Source organism: Salarias fasciatus, chromosome 22 (assembly GCF_902148845.1).
Source record: "Salarias fasciatus chromosome 22, fSalaFa1.1, whole genome shotgun sequence".
NCBI classification, from domain to species: Eukaryota; Metazoa; Chordata; class Actinopteri; order Blenniiformes; family Blenniidae; genus Salarias; species Salarias fasciatus.
This window is the reverse complement of record NC_043765.1, coordinates 3,676,835-3,702,528: the sequence shown is the minus strand read 5'-3', so window position 1 is coordinate 3,702,528 and position 25,694 is coordinate 3,676,835. Positions and strand designations below refer to the sequence as shown.

At 46.5% G+C, this 25,694-nt stretch overlaps 1 protein-coding gene and 1 long non-coding RNA gene across 3 annotated transcripts in view; both read right to left on the bottom strand.

Annotated features, from left to right (window-relative positions):
• The window catches only part of samd12 (sterile alpha motif domain containing 12), a 93,580-nt gene that overhangs the window by 9,950 nt on the left and 57,936 nt on the right, over positions 1-25,694 (bottom strand). The window lies entirely within an intron of this gene.
• On the bottom strand, positions 1,438-6,770 carry LOC115380879 (uncharacterized). Its single transcript, XR_003930372.1, has 3 exons — positions 6,501-6,770; positions 4,377-4,381; positions 1,438-1,448 (listed from the first exon to the last, which is right to left on the bottom strand). It is a non-coding gene; the product is annotated as an uncharacterized LOC115380879 (long non-coding RNA).

Sequence of the window (25,694 nt, the reverse complement as noted above, 5' to 3'; positions counted from 1 at the left end):
TCTACCACTGACAGCATGGCCTTTCTCATTATAGACGTTTCTGAATGTGTATTTTTCTGTGTTTGAGACGTATTAGACAGGAAGACATTCAGTCACTCCCACCCATCGATGGGTCAGATCTTACTTTCTTCCTCCTTTCTGTCTGTTTTAACGCCTTTAACAGCTTTTTTTTTCAAAACACCAATAACAGCAGTATTACAGACATACAGTTAGAAAGCGTTCCAGAGAGATAATCAAAGCCAGCAGCCATGTGAGAGATTAGCATTAACCCGACACTCCTGAGTGTGTTACGAGCTCCGAGCCAACAAAGCGGAGAAAGGCAGACGAGTCTGACAGCGCCATCCAGTTCGCCCTTGGGAGACGATTGTTGAGCGTACTTTGAGAACACTTGAAGAAAATGATCCCCCCCCCTCCAGTCACTCAGCTGATATGGCGACCTCCCCAGACTGGAACGCTCAAAGTCAACAGCACTTCAGCGTCGGAGACAAGAGGCCCTGCGACGGCTCAGACGGAGAGGCTCGCTGCCGCTTCGAGGCGGGGAAAGTGCTTCAGCGGCCGAGGTTAAAGGGGATCATCAGTCTTCGTGGCAACGGCGAATCTCATCTTCCACGGAAATGTGATGACTCGACAACCGGGAGGACGGGCGCGACGCCGACCGGAGCGGCGGGAAGCGGCGCTCACAATCAGGGGAAGACGGCGACGTCTTCCACTCAGCGCTTTCCGCTCCGTCCGTCTGTCTGTCGCTCGCCGCCGAAAACCCGGCGAGCTGTCGGCGAATAATGATGACCCCACGTCACAAATACCCACAACTCCCCTCTCCCATTGTCAGAGGAGTAATTGGATCTTATTTTTCTCAATCGGGTTTCTGCGATTCCGAGCAGTTCTCCGGTGAGAAAGTGCCGCCGCATGTCGCCTCGCGCTCAGAAAGATTCATCGCAAAATAAAAAAGCGGAGAAAGACACAAAACGCTGTCAGTCATCCGGCGACGGCGCGGCGAGAATATAACGGCAATACGAGAAGAGGAGACGGATGAATCTGTCGGACTGATCGGTGCCGCTGCAGCGCCCGTTCCGTCACGGTTAAATGAGAAAAGGCTTTCTGCTGGGATAAACGTGAGCATTTTGTTCATATGTAGACCTGGAAATATCACACATCTGGATCTGGATCGGAAATGAAACATGGACCCAGCGAGCTTATTGGATTTGACTCTGTAAAGTTCTGCTGCTGCTTCACAAATCCACAAGGTTTTACCTCAAAGTAACTGGAGTAACAGATAAAGCACAGGGCAACAGCAGGCTTTCGTTTTCTAATGAACACAGAAAAATGTTTTTTTTTTTTTTTTGTCTTAATTTACACTAAATCAGATTCTCAGGTTTGACAGAAAACACTGAGGAATAAGCCGAACATGCATTTTCTCATCACGTCTTGATTAGGTAGCGTTTTCCTTTCTGTGTGTGTGTGAATGCGTATGTGTGTGTGTATATGCATGTTTACATGTGCTGTGTGTGTTTTTGGTTTTTGTGCTTTTATGGGGCTCCTGCTCTATTGAGGGTTTACTTATTATGGCACTCAGAACCTCTGTGTGTTGTGGTCGTGTGTGAAAAGTGTGAAAGAAAAGTTGTGCTTTCCGCCGTCTACACATCTTCAAGACGTTACTTTTTCAATGGCTCGCCAAAACACACTCCCAAAATACAACAAAATGTTTCTGTTTTGACTAAAAAAAAACCTCACCTAAACAGTCAGAGACTAAAACTAATCTACTTAACATCGTTGATTTTGATCCTCAGATCAGAAGGAAAGGTCTGATCAGCTGACCGAGGAAATAATCCGTTCAGTAATCAGGAAGTTCACCTGCAAGTTGTTTGATGTGAGTTCAAGATTATAAAAAAAAAAAAAGATTCCTGATCTTTCTCACATGAGGGTTAAAAACTCTTCCTGGGAATATGAACTGAATGCATTTTATAGTTTAATTGTACATGCTTGACTTGCATGAAATTATCATTAGTAAACGGCTGGAAAACAAAAGCCTGAGACGCTTCTTTTGTGTTTTCCCAGATTACCATTTAATCTGACTCATGCATCCGTCGTGTCCCTGAAGGCACCGCCGTCACCGACGCCGTCGTTATCCTCTTTCATCCACTGACGACTTAAAGAAGCGGCTTTCAGCAGCCACCAAAGGTGCACTAATTCAAAACACGCACTGCATCCTCCTCTGAATTCAGCATTAAAGACGTGATGAAGCTCTTCTGCTTCTCTTCGGGGAGGCGCTGTGTTTGCTGGATACATAAATCTGGGGGAAAAAAAAAGAGCCATAAAGTCTTCCTCTCAGCGACATAACCAATCACCGTGAGAGAAAATTTCGTTTTGCTCTCGATTGAAAACTTTTGGAAGCACTTTAATTCCCCGTGAGTGGCTGTGGGATTTCACATTTAAACTAATTTGCTTGTCTGGTAATTAAATAAGAAATCAATTCTGCAAACAGTTAGTTGAGCTTTGTGCACGCAGGCGAGTGGCAGTTTGTGCGAGTGTGTGGGCGCACGTGTGTGTGTGTGTGTGTGTGCGTGCAGGAGCATCTAGAGTGTGGGTGTAATGACGACGGCTGCTTTGTTCGGGGCGGATTGTGTTTCCTCGCTTCGCTTTGAATCAGAAATCACTTCAAATGCAATCAGACGCAAAAACACACATTTCAGGTGAGGCCGGGACGCGGCGAGAGCAGCGGCGCTGCTGATTATTTAAATGCAGTAAAAGGAGCTTTCCACCCCGGGCGCTTTAGAAATTCCCGTTACTCACTTCGCCTGCTGCTGCTTAAACATCATTTACAAGCAGCTCACACACACACACACACACACACACACACACCTCACCACGCGCAGGAACCTGAATCTGCAGTGTCATCAAGCACAAAACTCCGCGGCGAGGCAAACACTCAGCGAATTATCCTCAAATCTGAAACCCGGAAACTTGAGGAGGAAACGCATTTGATGGTTTGACACTGATAAAATGAAAAAAATGAAAGTTTTCACCTCAGATAAACACACACACACACACACACACTCTCTGCTGGTTGGTGGTAATTGTGAGTTAGATACGTCCAGACTTCCTCGAACCGCCTTATCTACATCACCTTTGGCTCTTCTATAGATTTCCCATGATGCATCTGAGCATCCCCAGAGAAGAGGCGTGTGCACTTGTGGTGTTCAATTTTTATGGAAGAAGAGCAGAGCGGCGGTAATGATAGCAGCGTCATGGTAACGGCATCAGCGCCAGAATGAGGAAGTCCTCGCGTTCGGCTGCACTTCCTGCGTCAGCGGGGAAATTAGCACCGGCGCTCGCCGACGCCGTCCTCCCGGTACAATCGCTGAATGTCGCCGCAAAACACCGAGTCGGCAAAAAGTCTCCACCAATCAATAGTTTGTTTTGTATCTAAACCACGTTGCTGCGAACCAGCACCAAAATCCATGGCGGCGGCGGCGATGAGAAGCATTTATCTCATCTGACTGGAAATCAGACTTTCAGCTAAAACAGGGAAAATGTGTGAGTGTGTGTGTTGTGTGTGTGTGTTGCAGGTTTGAACCATCCCAGGGTCATGAAAACGTCTGGATTGTGTCATTGTGATCACTGCTGTGCATTCCTCTCCATTAAAAACATCTGGAATTTATACCAAGCAGTTTGATGTTTCATTGTTTTCATTGTTTTTCATGATTTTATCAAACCACTTCACAAAATAAATTCATCCACTCATGCACCTTCTACCCCAATTCACAACAGTCATATCTAAAAAAAATGGAGAAAGTCTCAAAAAGCGATATAAAAAGCCCAGATTTAATTAAATTTTGCTCCACAAACCAAAAATTCTAAATAAAATCACTCAGTTCTTTTGATTCTATACATTTAATCATGAATATCTATTTTCTAATATTGCTTTACAACAAGCATCAAATAAAAAATGTTGGTTTTGCTTCATTTCAGCTCAAAAGTGATTTTTATTTCAAATTCTCATGTTTTGTTTTTTTTTTTAATTCAAGAGTGAAATATGACCTCCAGAGGAAATACTGCTCCTCTTCCAGGTTTCAAACATCACAGAAAGTTCCACGTTTCTCCTTCTGCTCTCACTATTTTACCCTTAACCCTTTAAAAGCTCGCTGATGTCTTTCATACGGTGTGAGCCGACACTGAAACTCTTCCCCCGGGCCGCTCGCACACACACACACACACACACACACAGACACACACACCGGGGCTGCTTCAAAGTGAATCACCTGGAGTGATTGTGCATTCTGAGCGCCGCTCGCCCCTGCTGACTCGGTAGCATTAAACGTGTATTTACCAGCTGGGGGTGTGAATACGTGACGAAGCCGCCGGTTCCCCGGCGGGACCGAACCTGCCAAATTCGCCCTTGAGCGAGACACCTTAACCCGCGCACGGAACACACACACACACACACACACCCCGGCACGGAGTCAGCTGTGTGTAAACGGGTGTAATGCTGGCGTCGGGGCGAGCGAGTCCCGGCGGATCCGGAGCGGGGCATCTGCAGGCGGCGGAGGAGCCGCACCATGAATATTAATCGTCGTATGCGCTGCAGAGCCGGAGAGAGGCTCTGGAGATTGTAGTGAAGTGAAACCTGGGGGGAATCCAGCGTGTACATTCATTAGCCATCAATAGTGCCACATCAGCTGCTGCACGCCGTGTCCCAGCATGCCCTCCAGACACACCGCCGTGTGTGTGTGTGTGTGTGTGTGTGTGTGTGGGGGGTGGAATTTCACACACATTACACCACATGTGCTCCCGTTGTGAGACACACTAGTGCCGCTCCCTGGTTTGTATTATTTAACCACACACACACACACACACACACACAGAGCAGGCCTACCTGTAGATCTGTGACGCGTCTGGGTCAACAGACTTTGGGAACACAGAGGGAGGCTAATGTGGAGCAGATAGCGGATCTGCTCCACTGCCGGCGAGCATCAGCATTGTTTGCCACATGCATTAGACACAGTTGGTGAGAAACGCCGGCTGAACTGCAAATACGCTCCGGCTCGGAGGCAGCCTCAAGACGCGTGACGCACTGGAGACGGGGGCTGTTTGTATCGCCTGCTAGACTAACCTCCATGTTTGGATTGGTTGAAAAGCTCTTCTTTCTCTCTCTTTAATAGGAAAACACTTATTAGTGAATCACTCTTCATCATTTTGTCATTTCCTCTCAGGTTGTCGGGCGTGAGACTTGCTAATGTGGCGATCCCCGTCACGACCGCTCAGCATCAGCGGCTCTCAGGCTCCTTCACATTATCTGCTTTCCACATCCTCTTTTTTTTTTTCTTTCATCAATTTTAAAAAGGTCTTGTGTGAAGCTCATTAGGAGGAGTCGCCCCAGTTAGAAAAAAAAACAAAAAAAAAAAAACAGCCAGATAAGCAGAGGTTTAAATGCCAGGTTAACAAGGAGGGCACCGTTCGGAGGCGCAAGTCGGCACAAAACGGTAAACAGAGGTGACAGAATCAGATATTACATATGTTTAAGGTCCATCCAGTCATTCATCCATGACTGAGCTCCTATTATAACACTGACAGTTTACCGTTTTGATAAGGGCACCATAGTTTGAACTGGAGAATTTAAATATTTTCACGTTTTTAAAGAACATTTAAAGATGCGTCATTTTGAAACGGCACATCTTCATCCGATCGATATGTATTGGAAACTGACTAAAATCACATCATACTTGACAACATACAGTTAAATGAACTCTCTATACTCACTAAAATGCTGACGGATGTCCTCGGAAAGCTTCCGCAGTCTGCTGATCTCAGCCTGATCTCCACATGGTGCTGGTGTCCTTGTGTTTTTAATCATGTGTTCTGCTACTGTTATTCACATATAATGGTTACTTTAAAGAAATGTGTGATTAAATTCCCCTTAAAGGGTTGAAATTAAATATATGGCAGAGCTTTTACATGATTTGTATTTCACCTTTCCATATTTTCCTGTTCTTCTGCATCTGTGACCTCGATCTTTGACTCATGACTCAAAGTTCCTGACCAGAGATGAACACATTAATCCAAACTGACCTATAAACTCAGTCTTTCTTCACACCTCAGCTCCCACGAGAGTCCACGACAGCCAACATGTAGCTATTCCCACCTCTCTGAGTCTGGAGAAATTCCACTTTCACAGATTTATTAGATTGAGAATAAACAGCAGTGAAAGGAGAACATCATCTGCGAAGAGCAGAGACGCCGGCAGCTCATCTTTGAATTTGAGGCCTTCCTGACCTGAACTACACCTCAACAACCTCTCTGTGAACATCCTGGAGAGACGTGGAGACAAAGCGCCGCCTCGGTAAGGCTGGCTTTGAATTCAGGAGCTGAGAGAATCAAGTCTCCCACAGAGGAACACATCAGGACCAAACAGAAGCTCCAGGAAGTTTCCCCCTCAGTGTGAACAGATACGCTCCAGTCTCACGGTGTACGAGTCAAACGGACCCATCATGCCAACGTTAAACTGAAACTGGTCTCTCTGGGAAGAGGAGAAAGTGAAGCGAGGGAACATTTGCACAAATGATGACTAATCGCCGGAGCCTTGTTCGCAAACGCCCCGCAAATAAACGTGTCACCTGTTTTCACCGCCTACATGACACTGAGTAATCACACAGCGAGAGACATCTGCCATGTTACTGGATGGCAGTGCTGCATCCCACATCCATCCCGGCCAGTTGGGAGGCGAGCGAGCGAGCGAGCCACAGGAAGCAATGTGGGATTGATGCTGACCCCTTTAACACCAGGGGAGGCATCAGATGCTGCAGGAAGCTGCTGCTGCAACCAAAAATAATAATTAGATTAATAATAACACCGTCACAGCAACTCATTCTTGGTGCATCATTAAGACATCCTTGTTCGTTTGGCTAAATAAACAGCCTTAACCTGAAGAGGACAGGCTTTCCCGCGAATGCAGCGACAGAGAAATGGTACGAAACACTGAGGAGAACATGGAGGAACGTCTGGGCGCCGAAGCACAGAAGCAAAGTGGGAGGAAAGCAAAGCATAAGACGAAGAAAGCAGACTTGGGGTAGCATTAAATAATTAGTTCATCTGATGCGTGTGCCAGATGGCGAGGGTGAAATTAAACAACAGGCAGGGCTGCGCGACGCGAGGACGAATCAAAGCGGTGCTTCAGTGTCTGGTTAGCGTGCGCTTTGGTCATGTTGCAGAACCGGTTATAACAAACACTGAATAATTCACAGGTCTTATTTGACCCAGGCGTTTGAGCAGATTTATCGGTAGGATCAGATGAATTTCAGGTACGCTGGATTGGAGCCAGCGCTCTAATGAAGGGCTATTATATATCCTTCTGTTAACAACCGAGCCGTTTCCTGCTTCTCCAAGTAGAAGGGCGAGTCTGGGGAAAGCTGACTGAAGTGCTGATAGAAATGTAAATTCATTTTTCTTAAGCGCTCACTGTATGATAATCGCTCCCCGTAAAGGAAAAGAGATGAATCCAGAAAACCTGAGGATGCTTAATAACCAGCCGGAGGAGAATGATAGCTTCATTTTAAAGGCTGACAGCAACAGAAGAACGTCGGTCTTATTTCTGGAATTTATCCATCGATACATTCACAGACGCTTATTCTGACTTAACGTAATGCAGAGAAGCACAAACAACCTTGTTAGCAAACAGTTTCCTATTGAAATACTTCCTTATATTCTGATATGATTCAAATCGGCCCAAAAAGGAAATTCCTGTGGTTAAAAGTGTTGACAGCCATCTTCAAAAAGTTCACTTCTATCCAATTTATTTCATTTGGGATTCATTTCAATTCACCTCAACACAGTTCAGTTGACTTCAGTTCATTTCAATTCACTCTGATCCAATTTAGTTCACTTCATTACTGCTAAGTTCACCTCAATCCACTTTGATTCACTTCAGTGCACCGCAATCCACTCCACCTGCCTTCAATACCGTTTAATGAACCGTAGTTCACTTTAATGCACTGTAGTTCATTTTAATGAACCGTAGTTTATTTTAATGAACCGCAGTTCATTTTAATGAACCGTAGTTCGTTTTAATGAACCGTAGTTCACTTTGATTCACTTCAATTTACTGGAGTTCACTTTAATCCAAAACACAACACGAGAAAACGTTGTAGTACACACACACACACATACATACAGAGAATAAGATGCGGATCTTTCTTGATTGCCTCATGTAAGTGCTGCTCAGTATTGTCTGGCTGTGCAGTTTCTGGTGGTTGGGGGACGTAAAGTAAATGTGATGCATCAGCAACAAGGTCATCGCCTGTACGCAGGAGGAAGTGACAATCAGCACTGTGATTTCGTACTTCTTCCTGATGGACAAGATTCAAAACATCCGAAGAGCCTAAAACCGCATTTGCTCTCTATATACTCATGCAGCTATCTGTGTGCATGTGCATCTTTGGATGTGTGTCTGTATATTTATGCTAACAGCCACTTGGGCGTGCACACGCCTGTGAATAGCCGTCATGAGGCGGAGTATCAAGGGCAGCAAGCTCACAATGCACGCTCCAATGGCTTTTTAAACGAATCATCTGTCTCGCTGGGAGAGCACAAGGTGCTTAAGAAAATCTACTTGACCTGCTCTAAGCACAGACAGAAGTAAAGACAATTGTGTGCTAAAGCCAGCGCCGTTAAACAAAAGGATTTCATTCTTCATTACTGCTGGAGGAGAAAATTAGTTTGTCTTCATGGATCAGCGCTCGAGAGGTAAGCAAGCAGCGTGCAAACCACCTCGCGCCTCACTGCGACGGCCGAATCGCCGCCGCGGCTTCGAAAATGCAGCCGAGCAACACACAGTACACACAGTACAAGGCCGCGGCTGACGAGCCGACGGTGATTCAGCCGGCTGGTCTGGCGGAGGCAGCTGATAGACAAATAAGCATTGCAGCCCTCGCCTCTTTATCTCCCCGTTCTGTTTAAGGCTGCACTTGGTGATTGATGGCTGAATGCAGGCCTTAATTTGTGGGAGGTGAAAAGATTGGAGCTACAATGCCTGACAAAGCAGCAACAAAGGAGGGGGAGATATAGATGGAAGACAGCAGGAAAATGGAGACGTGAAGATCCATTGTTAATCCTCAGCAGAGATAGGCTGACATTTGTTGGTGCAGTGGAGCGCTGAAGTCTGCCGCAGCACATCCACACTCTCAGCAACTCTCTCAATGCAAAGGTGGGTTTGTTACGTTTTTGTTTTTGCATTTTACACAGTTTCAAAAGCGGCGAATGTCTAAAGGCTTGCTTACTTCAGGGATGATACAGAAACCTGTTGCTATGGCAGTCGTCGACAAAAATCTATGTTCAGGCCGTTTATCGCTCAAGATAATGTCTGGCCTGTTAAATGTGTTCAACCCCTCTTTATTAATGATGCTAATGCTTCTGCTCGAGTCCATTTTTCGTATTTTAAAAGCAGATAGTGGCGTGTATTATGAAGTGTGCAGTGAAAAGAGGTGATGTGCTATCTCCCTTTTACTGTGGCATAAAAAAAATCATTTTGTCTGCATGCAGCATTATGCAAACTGAAGCCTACTGACTGAAAAGTACATATAATTGATCATTAAATTTAATATATATCCAAAACAAATCGACAAAAACAATTTTGGGATCATAAATGTGGTTTTTATCTCAATACGTGTGAAAAGCAGTAGTGAAAGTGACAGCTGAGGCTCGCTGCTTTCTGAGACATTTCAGACAGATTTATGGAACATTCTCTGTGTTATCTGATGATTTATTGAGAGTATTCATTTCATCAAGTGTCGGAGAGCGAAATGTTTTCATGAGGAACTGGGAAAGTTCAGGAGAAATGAGGGAGGGAGAGCTAAAGAGGCACTCTGAGGCCGTTTTCAAGTGAGAACGGAAAACTTAGAAGACTGTACTCAAGTCTGCTCGGACACACAGGAAACTTTTAGAAAACAGCATCCCAGGTGGAACTTTTCAAAAATGATTTGACTCCATCTACGTGGAAAGTTACTAACAGATGCGCACCACTAACATTTTCAAAATGTTGCTTTTTTTCTGAAACAAAAGCAGAAGAAAAAAAAAACCGATGCATTTTTACCTGAAACAAGGTGTAAACGCGACCTGGCATCACTCAACATGGCCGCATTGAAACATTTTCATTAGAAATGATATTCCTGGAGCGTTTGGCTCTCCTGGGCGGGAACCTTTCTGAGTCCCGTGGCGATGAGCGCTGCGATGATCAGACAGTTTAAATGGATGCAGAGTCGGGACGCGAAGCGACCAGTAGAGCGCCGCAGTATTTTGTTCTTATAGGAACATGCCTCAGACCATTTCTGTCCTCTTTTTGGGGGGTTTATGGCTTTTTCCTGTCACAGTCGAAACAAGCGTTGCCGCTCAAAGAGATAAAAGTCCTATAATTCTTTAAAAGGAGAAATGGACTTGTCAGAGGAGAATGCTGTTTTGGCTTATAGCTCTCCATTCACTATCATCACAGCCATCTTTCCCCGCCGTCCTCCGCCTACAATCCCTTTTAAGTTCCATCAAATTCTGTTTGTCTCCTTTTCCCCTCCACTTAACACTTCTTTTTTTTTTATATATAATTGTCTCCATTTCCCCCACAGGTCTTGTTTTTATACGCACTCCCTGCTCCCATCAATTCCCCCTCTTGATTTCTTGGGAGGTTTCCTCCTTTTCTTCTCTGCAGTGTCTGCATGACGAGGAGCTGGCAGGTAATTACTGTTGCCTCGCATTTTCATTGAGGTTAAATTGTGATGAAATCGCAGGCTAAGTTCTGCACACTTGTCACGGCAGCAGCGCAACGCGACTTAATATTTCAAACTATTGGTCTTAAACCCGTCTCCTTGTCTCGTGGAAACAGAGTGACGCCCGTTTCTGCTGCATCTTTTACACCTCTAACGTACACAGACGTGTTTGCGTGTGTGTGTGTGCACAGTCATTTTACTTCAACCCACAATCACTGAAGCAGCCACTTCAGGCAATTTGAAAGCAGCCGCAATAAACGAAGGTGTTTACATCACCAGAAAGCTGCTGCACGGGCAGAAGAAGAGAGAAGAGAGGAAATTAAGGTCGTTCTTCACGTGTCAAGATTAAAGAGCGCTGACTTGAGTAAACACTGAGGTTTTCATGCAGCACTGACGGAGCCCTTCGCAGAGTTTACTTAAGTCATGTTATCACGAGTAAACAAGTGAAGAGGGGAACACTCAGCATGAGCTGAAGAGGAAAGAAAAAAAAAAAACAGGGTTTGGCTTGTTTTACACAGCAGCAGAGGCAAAAGCAGGTTAGCAGCTTCTCTGAGCAGCAGTGTGGAAAAGCAAAGCAGGCGTCCTGCAGATTAGTGTGTGTTCAGCTGGACGTCACCTGAAAATCACTACAAACACAGCAAAAAAAAAAAAAAAAACAAAAAGAAGAGGGGCGATCGGCTGCAGTTTTTCCTTTGTGCTCGTCTGAAAAGTAGGACACGATTCAACTGCACTTGATTGAACAACGCTTTGAATGTTTGGCTCCATTTCCGTTCCTGCCATGCTAAGTGTTCTGAGCATTGTTCTGTCAGAGCGGCGAGCGAGCCGTCGGCGCCATGATTTATTAACAGCTGCAGTCCAGCTGCCGCTCGCGCCGCTGGAGCGAGATCGAACGAATCCAACAGAATCCAGATCCACCGACAGCGGATGAGAGATTTATCAACAGACATCAGCCTGTAAACGTACGAAGAGCGGTTTATTCGATCTGAATGTGGAAACATTCGCTCGTCTTTTAAAGGAGAATCACAGATGCTCTCAGAAATAAATGTTTATGTGAAACAAGAACTCTGTATTTTTGCTAGCATTAAATAAAGAGGTTTCTTTATTGACATTTTCTTCATGTCAAAGAAAATCTTTCAGGTTTGAATGTGAAGGTTATTATGGCACTGTGTTCTCGTTTAACTGTTCTGGTCCATTGGAGAAGGAACTAAAATGATTTTGACCCCCTGATTTAAAGGGAACTGACTGGAAGTTTATCAGCTGCACTAAGAAACTGTCCAAGTTTCAAAGAGACGTACCGTTTATCGCTGCGGATATCGGTATCGGCCGATAAGCAAAACTTGTCTGATGTTAACGGCTGATATCCATTCATCACCTGTTTTGATATTTCTTTTAAGCCTATTTCACAGATTTGAGTTGATTTAAGTTATAAACCTTGTCAAGGAATTTTTACATGTGATTAAAGTGAAATTTCACCTAATTTTGATCATCAGTTAATATGAATGTAATGAAGCCTCATCCATCAATAACAGAATAAACCCAGAACTTCACAGGAGAAACACACGGTCGCACACAGGACATTTAAAGAACTCCGTTAACGGAAAACCTGCGGAAATATGCTTTTTTTTCTTGACACTGATGAGGAGAAGTGTTTTTAATGTGTCATAATTTGAATTTCGTCCGTCCTCCACCGCCTGGCCTCATCCTGCCGTCCAATGAGCACGGATGTAAATCTCTGCCTCGGTGAGTCTAAACAATGGCTGCTGATTACTCCTCCTTTAAATAAACCCCGGACGGCCCGCCGAGACTCACTCCACTTATGTCTCCGCTGTAAACATTTAGATGTAGTTTATGACCTGAGGAGGAAACCGAGCCGCCGCCGTGCAGGATCACCGGAACGCCCGTTCCCCGGGAGGCGGCGTCGCCTGACACTGACGTTCTGTACGGTCTGCGGGGAATAAGAGACGCCAGCGTGATTAATAACCCTCAGAAAACAAGCACGGAGTCGCCAGGCAGGACGGGGTCCGGCAAGCTTTCGCTCGGGAGATGCAGCCGTGCACGAAGAGCCGTGCACGTCACAACCCCGAGTGTCGCGTTCACACCGCAGGAGTGTTTTCGAAAAGTTGCGTTTTCAGCGACTCCGAGTGTCGTTGCCGTGGAAACGGGCCCCAAAGAGCAATGAATGTTTTATATTTTCGCTTGAAAATGTCATATGAATGAGAGTGGCTCAAGAACTGTGTGTGTGTGTGTGTGTGTGTGTGTGTGTGTGTGTGTGTGTGTGTGTGTGTGTGTGCCTGCCTCTTCTCGTTTCCCATCAGGCTGTGTGCTGTCAGGCAGGGTGTTGTGTAGCGTGGAGCCATTCGATCAGTCTTGGGGAATAGAGTGTGTGTTTGCAGGATGGCGGACGGACAGTGTGTGTGTGTGTGTGTGTGTGTGCGTGTGTGTGTGTGTGTGTGTGTGTGTGTGTGTAGGATGGCGGACGGCTGCCGCCGCTCTCCCAGGAGCCGGTTCACTCTAATTGAAGCTCCAGTGAAACACAAGCCCGGCGCTACAGTAGCTCACACAACATTGTTATCTGCAGCATCTCTGTCTCCCGCCGAAATGGAATCAGAGTGACAGCCAGTGGTCACACACACACACACACACACACACACACACACACACACACACACACACACACACACACACACACACACACGCACGCACACGGGCCTTCAGTAAACTACTTTTTCCTCTTTTCTAAACAAATAAATACACATACCACACAGAAAACACACACACACACACACACACACACACACACACACACACACACACACAGGGACGGACAGGGAGGCTAACACACAGTGTGTCTGTGACTCTCTATCAACCAGGAAATCTCATATTGGCTGCTGTGAAAGAGACAGAGAGGATGGAGCAGGGGATGATGGGAAATCAGAGGATCAATTGAAAAATAGTGAGAGACGAGGAGGAGGCAGGAGAGGAGAGGAGAGGACAGGATTTGGAGCGAAACAGAAAAGCAGAGATGAGAAAAGAAAGATTCTTTCTTTGTGGTTTTCGCTCTTGGTCGGGTTGAGAGACGATGATTGTTCCTGACACGCTACACAGAAAAGAAAAGTGGATTGAATAAAGCAGCATGATTTACAACAGAAGTTCAAACTCGGAATGTTTAATTATCTCCACTCCAGATTCAAACCGGGATTCAAACTCAGGTCACACAACCTCGAGCTAAACTCAGGATCCGTTTCCAACGGCACAGACTGAGCTGAATATAGAGACTGGAGGATTATACGTGTTGCTGTTGCAGCACAAAAGAAAAGCAGCAAATATGAAATAGTTAAATAACATGAACGTAACTATGATTCAATCTGTGAACAGCAAGATGAAGTACAGCGGACGATTTCCGGGCCGTAACAAAGAAAATAAAACCAGTGTCTAAAGAAAACCCGTGCATGAGGAGGGAGAACATGCAAACTCCACACGCAGGAAGAGACTGCTCACTGCTACTGCAGGCATTACTGCTCTGCACAGCCTGTGGTGTGTGATAATACACTCAGAATTTCACAAAACAGAAATAAAGCCTTATTAAGAGTTAATTAAAAGTCTTATTGATGGTTTGAATGTTTCAATCTCCTTCCTCTGCATCTTTAAAAAAGAAAAAAAAAAAAAAACTAACCACAGAGGAGCTGTAATGTAAGAGCGACTCATAACGTTCCAGAAACATCTGGTCTTCTCAGAATTAGTAAGAAAATCTCCTTGATCACAGATCTGACGACGGGCCGAATGTAACATGAGAGCTTCGTCACGCTGACAGCGGCGTGGCAGAAATGACGTGAAGCAGGGAGATCCGTCCGTCCGGGGGTCTGGAGGAGGTCCAGGCGGCTCCCGTAAGACCGCCGCCCCGTCAGACCGCCGCACCGTCAGCTTCACGGTCGCGGCTCCACATCATCAGAGCCAATCAGCTGTGAAATTCACCCTGGATTTTTCCTTTTAGCCTCCAGAGTCGATCCACCGCCGGCACGTCGCTCCCTGCAGCTTCCGCATAATTAAGTGTAAATAAATTATTAATGTATATGTAGGCCAGACTCATTTTTAAAAAGACTCATCTGAGGTTAATGCAGCTGAAGAAAAAAAAACTGTTAAAATGGCTAAAAACGGCTCGGTACGCTAAACACACCACTGCCAGTGTTTCCGTGTGAATCAGTATCATTTCTAGGTAAAAGGTAAAAACGATGCGTTTTCATCTGAACGTTTTTATTGCTAAAGAGTTGAGAGGAAACGCTGTGACTGCTGCGGAAGCCATAAATTCATCTCAGTCTGAAAATATTTCTTATTAAAACTCTGATATTCTGCTGTTGGAGTTAAACAGACGAAGTTAAATCCTCAGATTTGTTTCCCTGAATTCCTCAGTTTTAATGAACGTCCTGGGAGCTTCGCTTTTCTCTGGTTTTACTGGAGGCAGCCAATAATCTGGAATTTGTAATTTGACTGAGTAAATGAAGTATTTTGACTAATTTCTTCTTTTTTTTTCTAATTTAACAGCTTCTTGTTTTATTTTTGTTTAATCACTCTTGTTTCGTGCTGTAATTGAAAAACATTTTGACTTGAAACGAGGACTTGATGATGTTTTAACGAGCCGATCGGCTGATTGGAGACGAGGAAACAACACGGCGGTTAGTCGCAACCTTTGATGAGTCCACCGAAGGAAGCCGCGGATGAAAGGCGTGTTTTGATGGCGGCTAAACGCCGCCCCGGCTCTCCGAGGCCGTGCGGAGCGCCCGGCGTTATCGGCGGCATCTCGCGGCGCCGCGGCGGCTTCAGGAGTGTTTGGCTTGTAGCGCATTGATTTGCGATGCCTTTTGATTTGGCTCTAAAACCAAGTGCAATACAAAGAAGCTTCGAATGATCAATTATTAAAGGGCCTGCGATGCGATGCGAGCCCCTCTGGCTTCCTCCCTTGTTCCACATCGTGATCTGAGCCTCTGCGAGCCAAGGTCACATGACAGCCAGCTATTGTAACATGTTGAGCGTGTGCTTCATCACCCTCCTCCGATTCAGGATTTCACACCACTTGCTAATGTATTCCCGCCATTAGGCGCCGCATAATGAGCAGCAGGGCCCGGTTTAGCATGCAGCAAACAGCCGCTCGGCCCCCAAATCATATTTCACTCTTTCTGGTTGTCAGCAAGTCTTCAGTGGACGGCGGCGGCGGCGGCGGCGGCGGCGGCGGGAGGGAGCGAGAGGAGCCATTTGTATTCAGCTAATCCTGCGGTGCAGAGCTGCAGAGGGTAATGGGGGTTAACAGGACTTTCACTTAAACAGCGGCTCCGGGGTGTCCCGGGGGGCCGGGCGGAGGCGCGAAGCCCCGGACGCAGAGCCCGCCGCCGGCCGGCTCACCTGAGGCCGCCGCGGCCCACTGACGCTGGAGGAGGGGGGTGGAGGTGGTGGTGAGAGGGTACGGTGGCCACAGTCTGACTGTGTGTGTGTAACAACGAAGACACGGCAGTATGCACACACTCCGAAGAAGAAGCGTTCGATGAACACACACACACGCAAGACTCCCTCTGTAACGCAAAACTCTACATTGATGTAAACGACACTGCATTATTCAATACTGAATTTTATGAAAATGTTGATATAATTTAACTTCCAGCGTATCGTCCAGCCCTCAGTCTCATTATCAACCAGTTTAAAGCTGATTGTTCTCTGCAGGCAGGTGTGTGTGGCTTCATTATAAAACACACCAACAGCGCTGACTCCCTGCCGGCAGGCTGACCGTCTGGATTTCACCGTTTCGTTTTCAAAAGGCAGAAATGATCCGTTTTCTGTAAACGGGTCAACATGAACTATGAAAGAAAAAACACTTTACCGTGATTAATTCACTGAATTTCTGTTAACTAACTGGACACGACTCAACAGAGAAAAGATCTTTGTTATTTGTAAAACACAAATATTTATACCAAACTCTACTGAATGTAAATGTTTGGTTTGTTTCATGCTTGTTTCAGTATTTCTACATGAAGCTTTGAGCTCATTCACCTAACCAGAGACTCTGAAGGCTTCTTCTTTATATCAATTAATCAAATAAGCCCTCATACAACCTTTCCTGCTCGGGGATGGAGGGGCCGGACGGCCAGACCGCCGGGCGTCACGACGGCGTCCTGCTGTGGAGAATCCACAACGCAGAAACTATTGAAACGCATACTGCAGACATGTTATTTCCAATGTGTCGGGAGAGGAGGGTGAATCCAGGCTGCATTCAGATGAAGCCTCCACCACCCAGCTGCATCCACATCGGTGAATTATTGATGGTGAATGTATAGAACACCGTCTCCCTAAATCATATATTAGTCTTACATTTGCACTTCCCATTTACTGATGGAGCAGTAGATTTACATTATGAATTCATTGAATGGGAAAAGATTTGACCCCAGGCCTGCAAGTGCAACTATGAGGCTCGTAAATTGGATCTAATCTCGGAGGAAACATGAAGTTTCTGGGCTGTCGGAGGTCCGTTCGCACTAAAAGCAGCCCTGCGCTGGTTTTTACAGGTTATAAAGCTCTGGTTTCAGATGAAGCTGCAATTCTAATAACCTTTTTTTTAAGGTACAACTGTGAAATAATACTTTAATTTCATCTCAGTAAGTCCCTCAAACCAAAATTATTACTGTGGTTTTAAAAAAATGAGGCAATAACAGGAATGAAAAAGCCCAAATCAGTCATTTTCTGTCTTTTTTTTAATTTATTACAAACCATTAAAATTGTTCTGGCATTAATATCTTCATTTTCCTTCATGAACCTTCTATTGATCGTAACACAACGTTTGACTTTCCGACATTTCTTTCCGTTTCTTCCTTAACGTAACAGTGGAATGTAGGATCCTCTTGTTTAAGTAAAACTAGCTGCCGATGCAGTGTATTTACCGACACATTCCCGTCCAGGTGTGCTCGTTGTGGTCCGATCACGCTGTGCTCCAGAATGTGAAAGCCGCCTGGGCGAGTCTCTCTTTTGAGCGTGGAGTATGTGTGATTTCTTCTTGGAGTATTTTGGCGAGTCAAAATCAAAGGTTAACATTTTTATGAAGCTCGCTTTTCAAATCAGCCTTGGAGAAGGGAAAACTGTTCAACGAAAAAAAAAGTCCAAATTAAAGCCAGAGGATGCAGAATGAAAGCCATTCCGTCGCTGGATGACCCGAGATCAGACTCCCCTGTTTGCAAACACACACTCTTCTGAAGTGTCCTTGAGCCAAGCAGCGAATCCTCGCTAGTTTTTATTCTCCCCGCGACCCTGTCCTCTCACCTCGGCGAGCGGTGAAAAGAAGACTCCCTTTATGGGAAGCAATGAAATGTCAGAAGTTATCAGACGTAAACCCGGCTCCGACCCGGGCGGCAGACTTTCGACTCTGCGTCTCTGCTCAAAGCGGTTTGGTTTCCAGGAGGAGACTCACGGTGGAATATTTTCATATTTTCACATCTGTGAGGGTTTCGCTTCTTTCTTTGTGTTGAAGTAATTTGGAGCCGCTGAAAGAGATTTAAAGGACGCATTCAAGGAATGTCCTTCGTAGCTTTCTAAGTAGAATCGCCATGTTTGCCAAACAATGAAGTTGCAGCTCACGTAAACGTGTCCATGTTCGGCCGTCACAACACGAGGTGTTCAAATTAAACCCCAAGAAGAGGCTGAGTCTTTCACAAACTGTTAATCAGCTTGGATTTCAGCAGAACGCCAGGTCAAAGGTTAACACTGAATGCTCCAAGGAGGAAAGCAGTGGAAGGCGGCGGCCATTGATGCTTGACTGCAGCGAGCGTGGAAAGGTAAAGTCAGGTCAAAAAGTGGATTTAACATCCTCAAAGAGCCCCGAGGAGACGATGAGAGAACAATGAGCGTCTTTAATTTGGAAAGGACCGAAAAAAATCATTCAAATGAGGACACTATCAGAAGAGGAAGGTGACTGATATGACTCACGGGCAGAGAAGGCTGTTTTCGAACAGGGAAAAGTTCATATCATATATAGAAAATGGATATTCTTGCTCAGAAATGTGTGCATCTCCTGTTTACAGTGAAAAAGTGTATTGCTTAATGGCAGGATTCCCAATATGACCGACAGCGCGAGCTTCTCAGACGTGCGGCGCAATGTTTCATGAACGCCGAACCCTATTAAGGAGCATCCCGTCCTGCCGGCTGCTGCAGAGAATGCTGACGCCTCCTAAACTCCGCAGGCGTTTTCCCCGGTGCTTCATGATCCCGTTTCATCTCCTCCATCTGCCCAAAGAAGGCCTGAAGGTGCACAAAAGCACCCGTATATCTGGCAACGTCCCCAAAGAGTGGATGAAACCGCTCGCGCAGATATTTCATATAAAAAAAAAGCCTCTGTAAAGACGGAGCGGGTAAGGCGGTGACAACGCAGCTGGAAGGCGTCTCTGAGGGAACCTGGAAACCCAGAGTTGGTCCAAAATTGAGCTCCAGTGCGAACCACTGTACCATGGAGGAGCCCAAAGCTCTGAGTCTTAATCGATAGTCTGCAACAGTCAAGAGTCCAAAGCAAGAAAAGATCATCTCAAGAGCAAGACTTCAAGGGGCTGAGGTCCCGTCAGGACCAAGACCTGAGAATGAGGTGTACTTACAGTTATTACAGCACTCCCTGATCGTCTTCTCGCTGCACCTGATTGAAATTCTCAGAGGGAATCTGACCTCACGTTTCCAGATCCAGTGTTTTCAAGTCAATAAAGCTCAATTTGCTTTGTTATTCTAGAAATTTTTCATGAAAACTCCCCAAAGGTTCCCGAGTTCCTGGTGGTGACTTACCGTCGTCACGAAGGAACAAACCCCGAGAGAGATTGTACAAATCAACAGTATCACCTGAACAGTGTGTTTTCCTTCCTGCGTTCAGACTGCCTGGTTTCAAAAGGTTACCGAGAGACCCGAACCTCTCCTGAACCGCTGTTTCTCCGGGCAGGACAGGATGGTGATTTGTCGCCATCCGTCCTCCCTCCGTGCACACCCGCTGTTCCCGTCTCCGCTCAGACTGCAACCCGGGAAAGGTCAGTCATGAGTCTTTCAGAGGTGGCGGGCAGGTAAAGGTCACCTTTTCACCAGCGCTCCCTCCGCCTCGGCGGGGACGATCAGCGCCGCCGTCACCTCGGCTGCTCCTCTCGCTCAGCACCTGCTCCGCCGCGTCACGTCGCTCCCGCCCACTCCCCCTCCTTCCCAATAAACCGGCGCTAATACCATTTTTTCGTGCTTTTATATGAAACTGCAGCAGAAACGGCGAGGGATCTGCGCTCAATATCTTTGTCAGATAGTATTGTAATTGTGTGGGGCTGAGGTGGCAGGAGCGCCGCGCCTGGCTTTGGATATTGCCTGCTTAGATTTCCCCTGAGCCCGATGCAGTGTAAGTAGTCTCGCCGGGTGTCTCTCGCACGGCCGTCGGTCCTCTTTATCCGTCTGTACGGCTCCGCTTTGCTGCCTCATCGTTTGCACCGCGGTCAAGACGGACGACGCCCCTCAAACGCACCGTGGGACGGTCTCAACCTCGAGATGAGAGGCACGTGGAAAAACAGCCAGAGGACTAATATTACTTTGACGGTCGGGGTAATTCGTCAATGCCTTGCCAGAGTGACAAAAATATGAGCATTTTCTGATCCGTCCATCCATCTTCCATCAAGCTTTACACAGCTGGGCTGCTGGTTCCTTTCACTAAGGCCCCGTTCGCACAACATTTTCAAGTGAAAAAGAAGTTCTGTTGCGTAATGGGACAACAGTGGTTGAAACTCAACTTTTTGAAAACGCTCGAGCTCCGTCTCCTTGCAGTGCAGTAAATAGTTCTTCTGCACACACTCAGAAGATGAACAAGAACTTAACCTTCAGAGTGTGAAGACTCCCAGTCCAGATTCTCCTGGACTTCGTAGTTTCAGAGCTACCAAGCTGTGCCAAACATGTCAGCATTTTTTGACATTGTTTTCAAAACGTGACTGTATAAACGGGAAACTCTTCTGAAACATGTAAATAGGGCCTTCAAACCAACACATAAGATTGACTGGACAGCTTTAGTGTTTATTCTATATCATTACAGCTACAAAGCATCTCTGCTTCGTTACTGCGTAAAGTACATTTTCAGGGATCTGTAGGTGTGTATTGATTTTTCTGACAACATTTCACTTTTCTTTCTCTACCTTGATCATTTAAAAGGCCAAAATATCCTGATTCCAATTCAAAATAACATTTATAAAAGGAACTCATAGCGTTTTATGTGAGGTTCAGTCCAGTTTGTGAAAAAAGCTGATTTGTCCTTGACTCAAAACTAGGATAGAAGTAGAATCACGACCTGTGTCATTCTGACATGTAGAGTTTGGGAATATTAAAGCTAGGGTTGGCGATCTGAATTAGATAAAAAAAATGTTTAAATACTGGTTAAAATGATCTTTATGACCCGATGGGAAGCAATTCATAGCGTGTTTTTAGAGCAGAGCGGAAAATATCTGCTATCTACAGCAGGAGTAAAACAGGAAAAACAGCAACCAATAGTCTTGCCGGGACATCTTGGTTGTAAACCAATCAAATGCCTTCGCCGTTCTACCTGCCCTCTGCGCGTACATTTCAATGGCGTGCACTGACCCTGGTTCAGTGCGCGCGTTGCCAAGCGCGCTCTCGCCGCTCGCGTGAAAAACAGAACGAAGCTGAGCCGGCGCGCGCGGTGGATAGGTTAACATGGAAAGCGATCACAAACTCCGTCCACGGCGCCTCCGCGTCCAGTGCGTTGTCCCCCGTAACAGCGGGAGCTCCTCCAATGGGGTGGGAGCTGGGCGGAGCTAGGTGGAGCCTTGGGGAGATGCTACATTCGAATACATGCAAGTTTTCCAAGATCGCCAACCCTAGCTTTAATTGCAAATGTGACTGAGATGCATGTTTGCGTTTATGCCTTCCTGCCGCCAAAAAAAAACATGGAATATCCCTTCAAACAGCCATCTTTTATCAATAAAGAGCCAAAAAGAAAATGACTTGATTGTTTGAACCTTTACTTTCTGTACCTTCACTGATTCTCTAAAGAGTATTTCTACAGCAACATGCAGACCAGGAACTTGGAGAAACGGCCCGCCTGTCTCTTTCCATCCATAACAAAGTCAAATATCCAGCACTTCTTTATCTGGGCCAGTTAATGCTCTCCACTCGGCCACCTGTGTTCCCGGAGAGAAACGGTGAGGACGTATAATCTTTTAGAATTTACAGGGAAATATGTAAGCAGGACGGGAAGATTGGAAATTAGGGTGAAATATTGGAGAAATTGCAAGAATCAGAGGAAAATATCGATGCTTGACAGGCACAATTTAGTGGAGAATGGAAAATATGAAGCGCCTGACGATGCACTTGAGCTCCCCCTGGCTGGGCCGGGAGGTGACGTAACGGCGCCGGCGTGGCGCTCTTCACAGAGACGACGGGAATTCATCCCCAGACGAGAAGGTTGCTTGTCAGTAAACAATTGAATAAATGACCCGCGCTGTCTGTTTTCCCCCTCGCTGATGAGGACGGGGCCGCGTCGCGCACGCCAAGCAAATGTCACCTTCATTAGAGGTCTGCGGCGACGCGCCGGGCTCCGCCGGCGACGTAAACATCGCAGCAAATTGGAAAAAAAGCAGAGATCAACAGAGAACAACATGAAAAGAAGCAGAGGTGAGAGCCGGCGTGTGAAAGTTATGAAGCAGGCTGGCGAAGCCACTTTAATCAAACCCCTCTCGCACCTTTGTGTCTCACTTCCTCTGTGTGTTTGCCGCTGCTTATCTCTGCTTACTTTCCTCTCTGCTCGTTTACACTCGGCCGGGAAGCGAACAGCTGGGCTTTAATTCTCTCGCTGCAGCCCGGACGAGAGACACAGGGCCATTTTAGGAAATGGGATTAAGGGGGGGGAGAAAGTTCAAAAGTACAGGAGAGGAATAAGACGGCGAGTGACAGTGGGGGAGAGAGAGGGAGAGAGGGAGAGAGAGAGAGGATTATGAAAAAGAGCTGGAATGTGTGGGAAGGAGTCTGACACGTCATCTCGGGTTCTTCTGCAGGAGGTGAAAAATGTTGTGCAAAGATGGGCGAGTCAGACGGATTGGCTGAGTCCCTCCGCCGTGCACTGTCTGGGCCGCAAATATGGAGGTGATGAACAAGTCAGCGCTGTTGGCTGCAAGTCAGAATTAAACTATGCAGTTGCATACTTCAATTCTGACAGAGGCTGGATGTTTGAAAAGGTCACTTTCTGATGGACCTCCGGCTCCAGCTGACAAAAAACTCATTTACAAAGCAGTGGCAGAAAGCGAAATCCAGCCAGCGCGTCTCTGGAAGTGGAGTCTGGAGCTGCAGAGAAAACAATACAGCGTTTGGGGTTCGTACCAATTCAAGTCCCATGGGGGTGGCGGGGTGGGGGTTCTCCAATCCTCCTCCTCTCTCACTGCTTCCACCTCTCCAAACCAACCCAGCCTCGTCTCGCTCACTCCTTCCTTTAACTCGCTCGTTCCCATTCTGCTCACTCCCAGTGGAAACCTCCACATCACAACGACAAATCAAACCTCTTCCTTTGGTTTAGTGCAAAGAGGTTTGGCTACGTTATTCAAAACTTTACATTCCGTCATAAGGATGTTCAAACTGAAACGTTAAAGGAGAAATCAGGGGCATCTCACCATTAGGCAGTTCTCAGACACCCTTTCAGGTTCAAAATATTTGAAATAAACTAAAACCTGGCTCAGATTTTCTATTGAAATTCTGTTGCATCAAAAAAATACAACAAATTCTGTAACTTGATGCTTTGTTTGGTGAATCTGCAGAGACCTGAGATCGATCTCCGATCCTCGATACGCCTGCAGCTCTCTCCAACCTTTGGCAGGCTGGTGTTCAGTCTGCAGAGCGGGTCGCCTGCCGGTCCCAGTGTGGGTGGTTCGGTTCCCGCCTCGCTCTGACCACATGCTGGAGTGTCCTGGGGGGGGGGGTTCAGACTCTGAATCACCTCCGGACGGAGGCTGAGCACCGTGCAGGGGTCAGCCGGCCGTCACCGCTGGTGTGTGAGTAACAGAGCAAAGCGCTCTCAGACCGCCGACTGCTCCACTAACCATCACGGTATGACCCTGACAGCAAACGCAGCGCCAACTAGTGGCCTGATGTGTAAGCTCAGGGCTGGCACTGGAATTCCGCTCACACAGGAGCTAAAGCGAGCGTCGTTTTTCCACCGGTGAAGGTCATCCCTGCCGCAGACTGGTTCTGGCCCACGGGCCATCTGTTTGACATCCCTGATCAATAGCTGCAAAAGGTTGAGGGCGACAGTCGAGCTTTGAAAAGTGAGTCCCAGCAGCCAGTGTGTGTCTGTAAGAACACCGGATGACAAGCTCTTGCCACGAAATGGTTTATTGTGATGAACTCTGAAGCATCTGTCTGACATTTGCCCAGTGTTCCCATGCGATGGTAAACAAGGATGGATCGCGTCCAGAGCTCCACATAATAACCGCAGATGACGGCCATCTCTCCTGCTGCTCTGTGAGAGATGCGTCTTCCTCTCGTGCCATTTGTCACGCCATTGTGCTGCTTTCCTGGTGGAAAAAGCTCTGAAAACCGCTCGGTCCGACTCATCAATAACGAGAAGCCACATCCTCAAAGATATCGCCTTTGTTTGCAGACTGTGTGCAGCGGAACTGCAGAGTGAGGCGAGAGAAGCAAGTGAAGAGAGCGTCATTAAAATCATACAAGAATATATATTAAAGAAAAAATAAAATAAATCGAGATGACAGGAGAAATGCAATCATAACCATTAAATGCATTTATTCAGAGAATAAAACAGCCATCCAGTGGATAAACCACCGAGAAACAAACATCTGCTGTGAAAATAGTTCAACATCAGCTGCATCTGTCAGCAATCAGTAAACTTAATATTCATTCCTGCTCTGGGTTTCTCCTGCCACTCGTCTCCACCGCTTCAGGCAATCAATGCGCTTGTGGGAGTCAGACAGGCACCTTTTCTCTTATCTTTCTGTATTTGTTTAAAGTGAAATCTACATCATATAAAATCCAGATACAGTTGATGAAAGTAGCTGTTGAATGGGGCTGTTGTGTGGAAAAATGGAGAAGAACAGCAAATTCATCTGTCCATTGTTTGGAAAAAAATAATTTTTTTGTTTGAAATAAAAGTACGCGTGTCCAGCGACGACACGCAAACAGAAATATTAAAACTTCAAAGTGAAAAGAGGCGGAGAGGCCCGGCGGCTCCACAGCTGATCACGTGACCCGCAGGTTTGATTTTCCTCCTGTTTGAACAGCCGACGGCCGCAGCAGCTGGAGATGAAAGGGTTAACTGGGGGCATGACAGCGGCGACCTGTGACCTCCAGGTCACGACCGTCAGCGACCTCTGCACTCCGACACAGCGGAACGAACCTGATATTCAAATCTATGGTCACCGTCGAGTGAGTGAAGTCTATTAGCTTCTGACTGGAAACCAGTGAAAACGACTCGCTGCGTCCGTTTCTATTCACCCAAACCTGCTTCATTATCCGGAGGTGAGGGACGGCGGCTCAGCGGGGCCGCGGCGGCCCCCCGTCATTAGCCATCGCCGCCGGTAGATCAGCCACCGCACTGACGCTGCACATTTTAATTCTGAATCACAACAAACCCGCCTGTGAGTCTCACCTTTTAATAACCTGGCAAATGATGAGCGAGAGAATCATAACCAGCTCCTCAGTCCAGCGCCTTAATTACAGCGGCCTCGTCTGTGAGACACGCTCCCGGAGGACACACACACACACACACACACACGCACCAGACTCAGCTGGTGTGTTTGAAGTGTGTTAAGAAATGCTGGCGACTGCAGTATATCAGATATGAATATCATTATGTACTCAGATATGTTTCCGAGCTGACGTCACGCGGTTCAGGAAGGATCCGCAGATTCCGTGCTCTGAGGGGAAACGCTCCTGTCGTGTTTTCATACCTGCGCC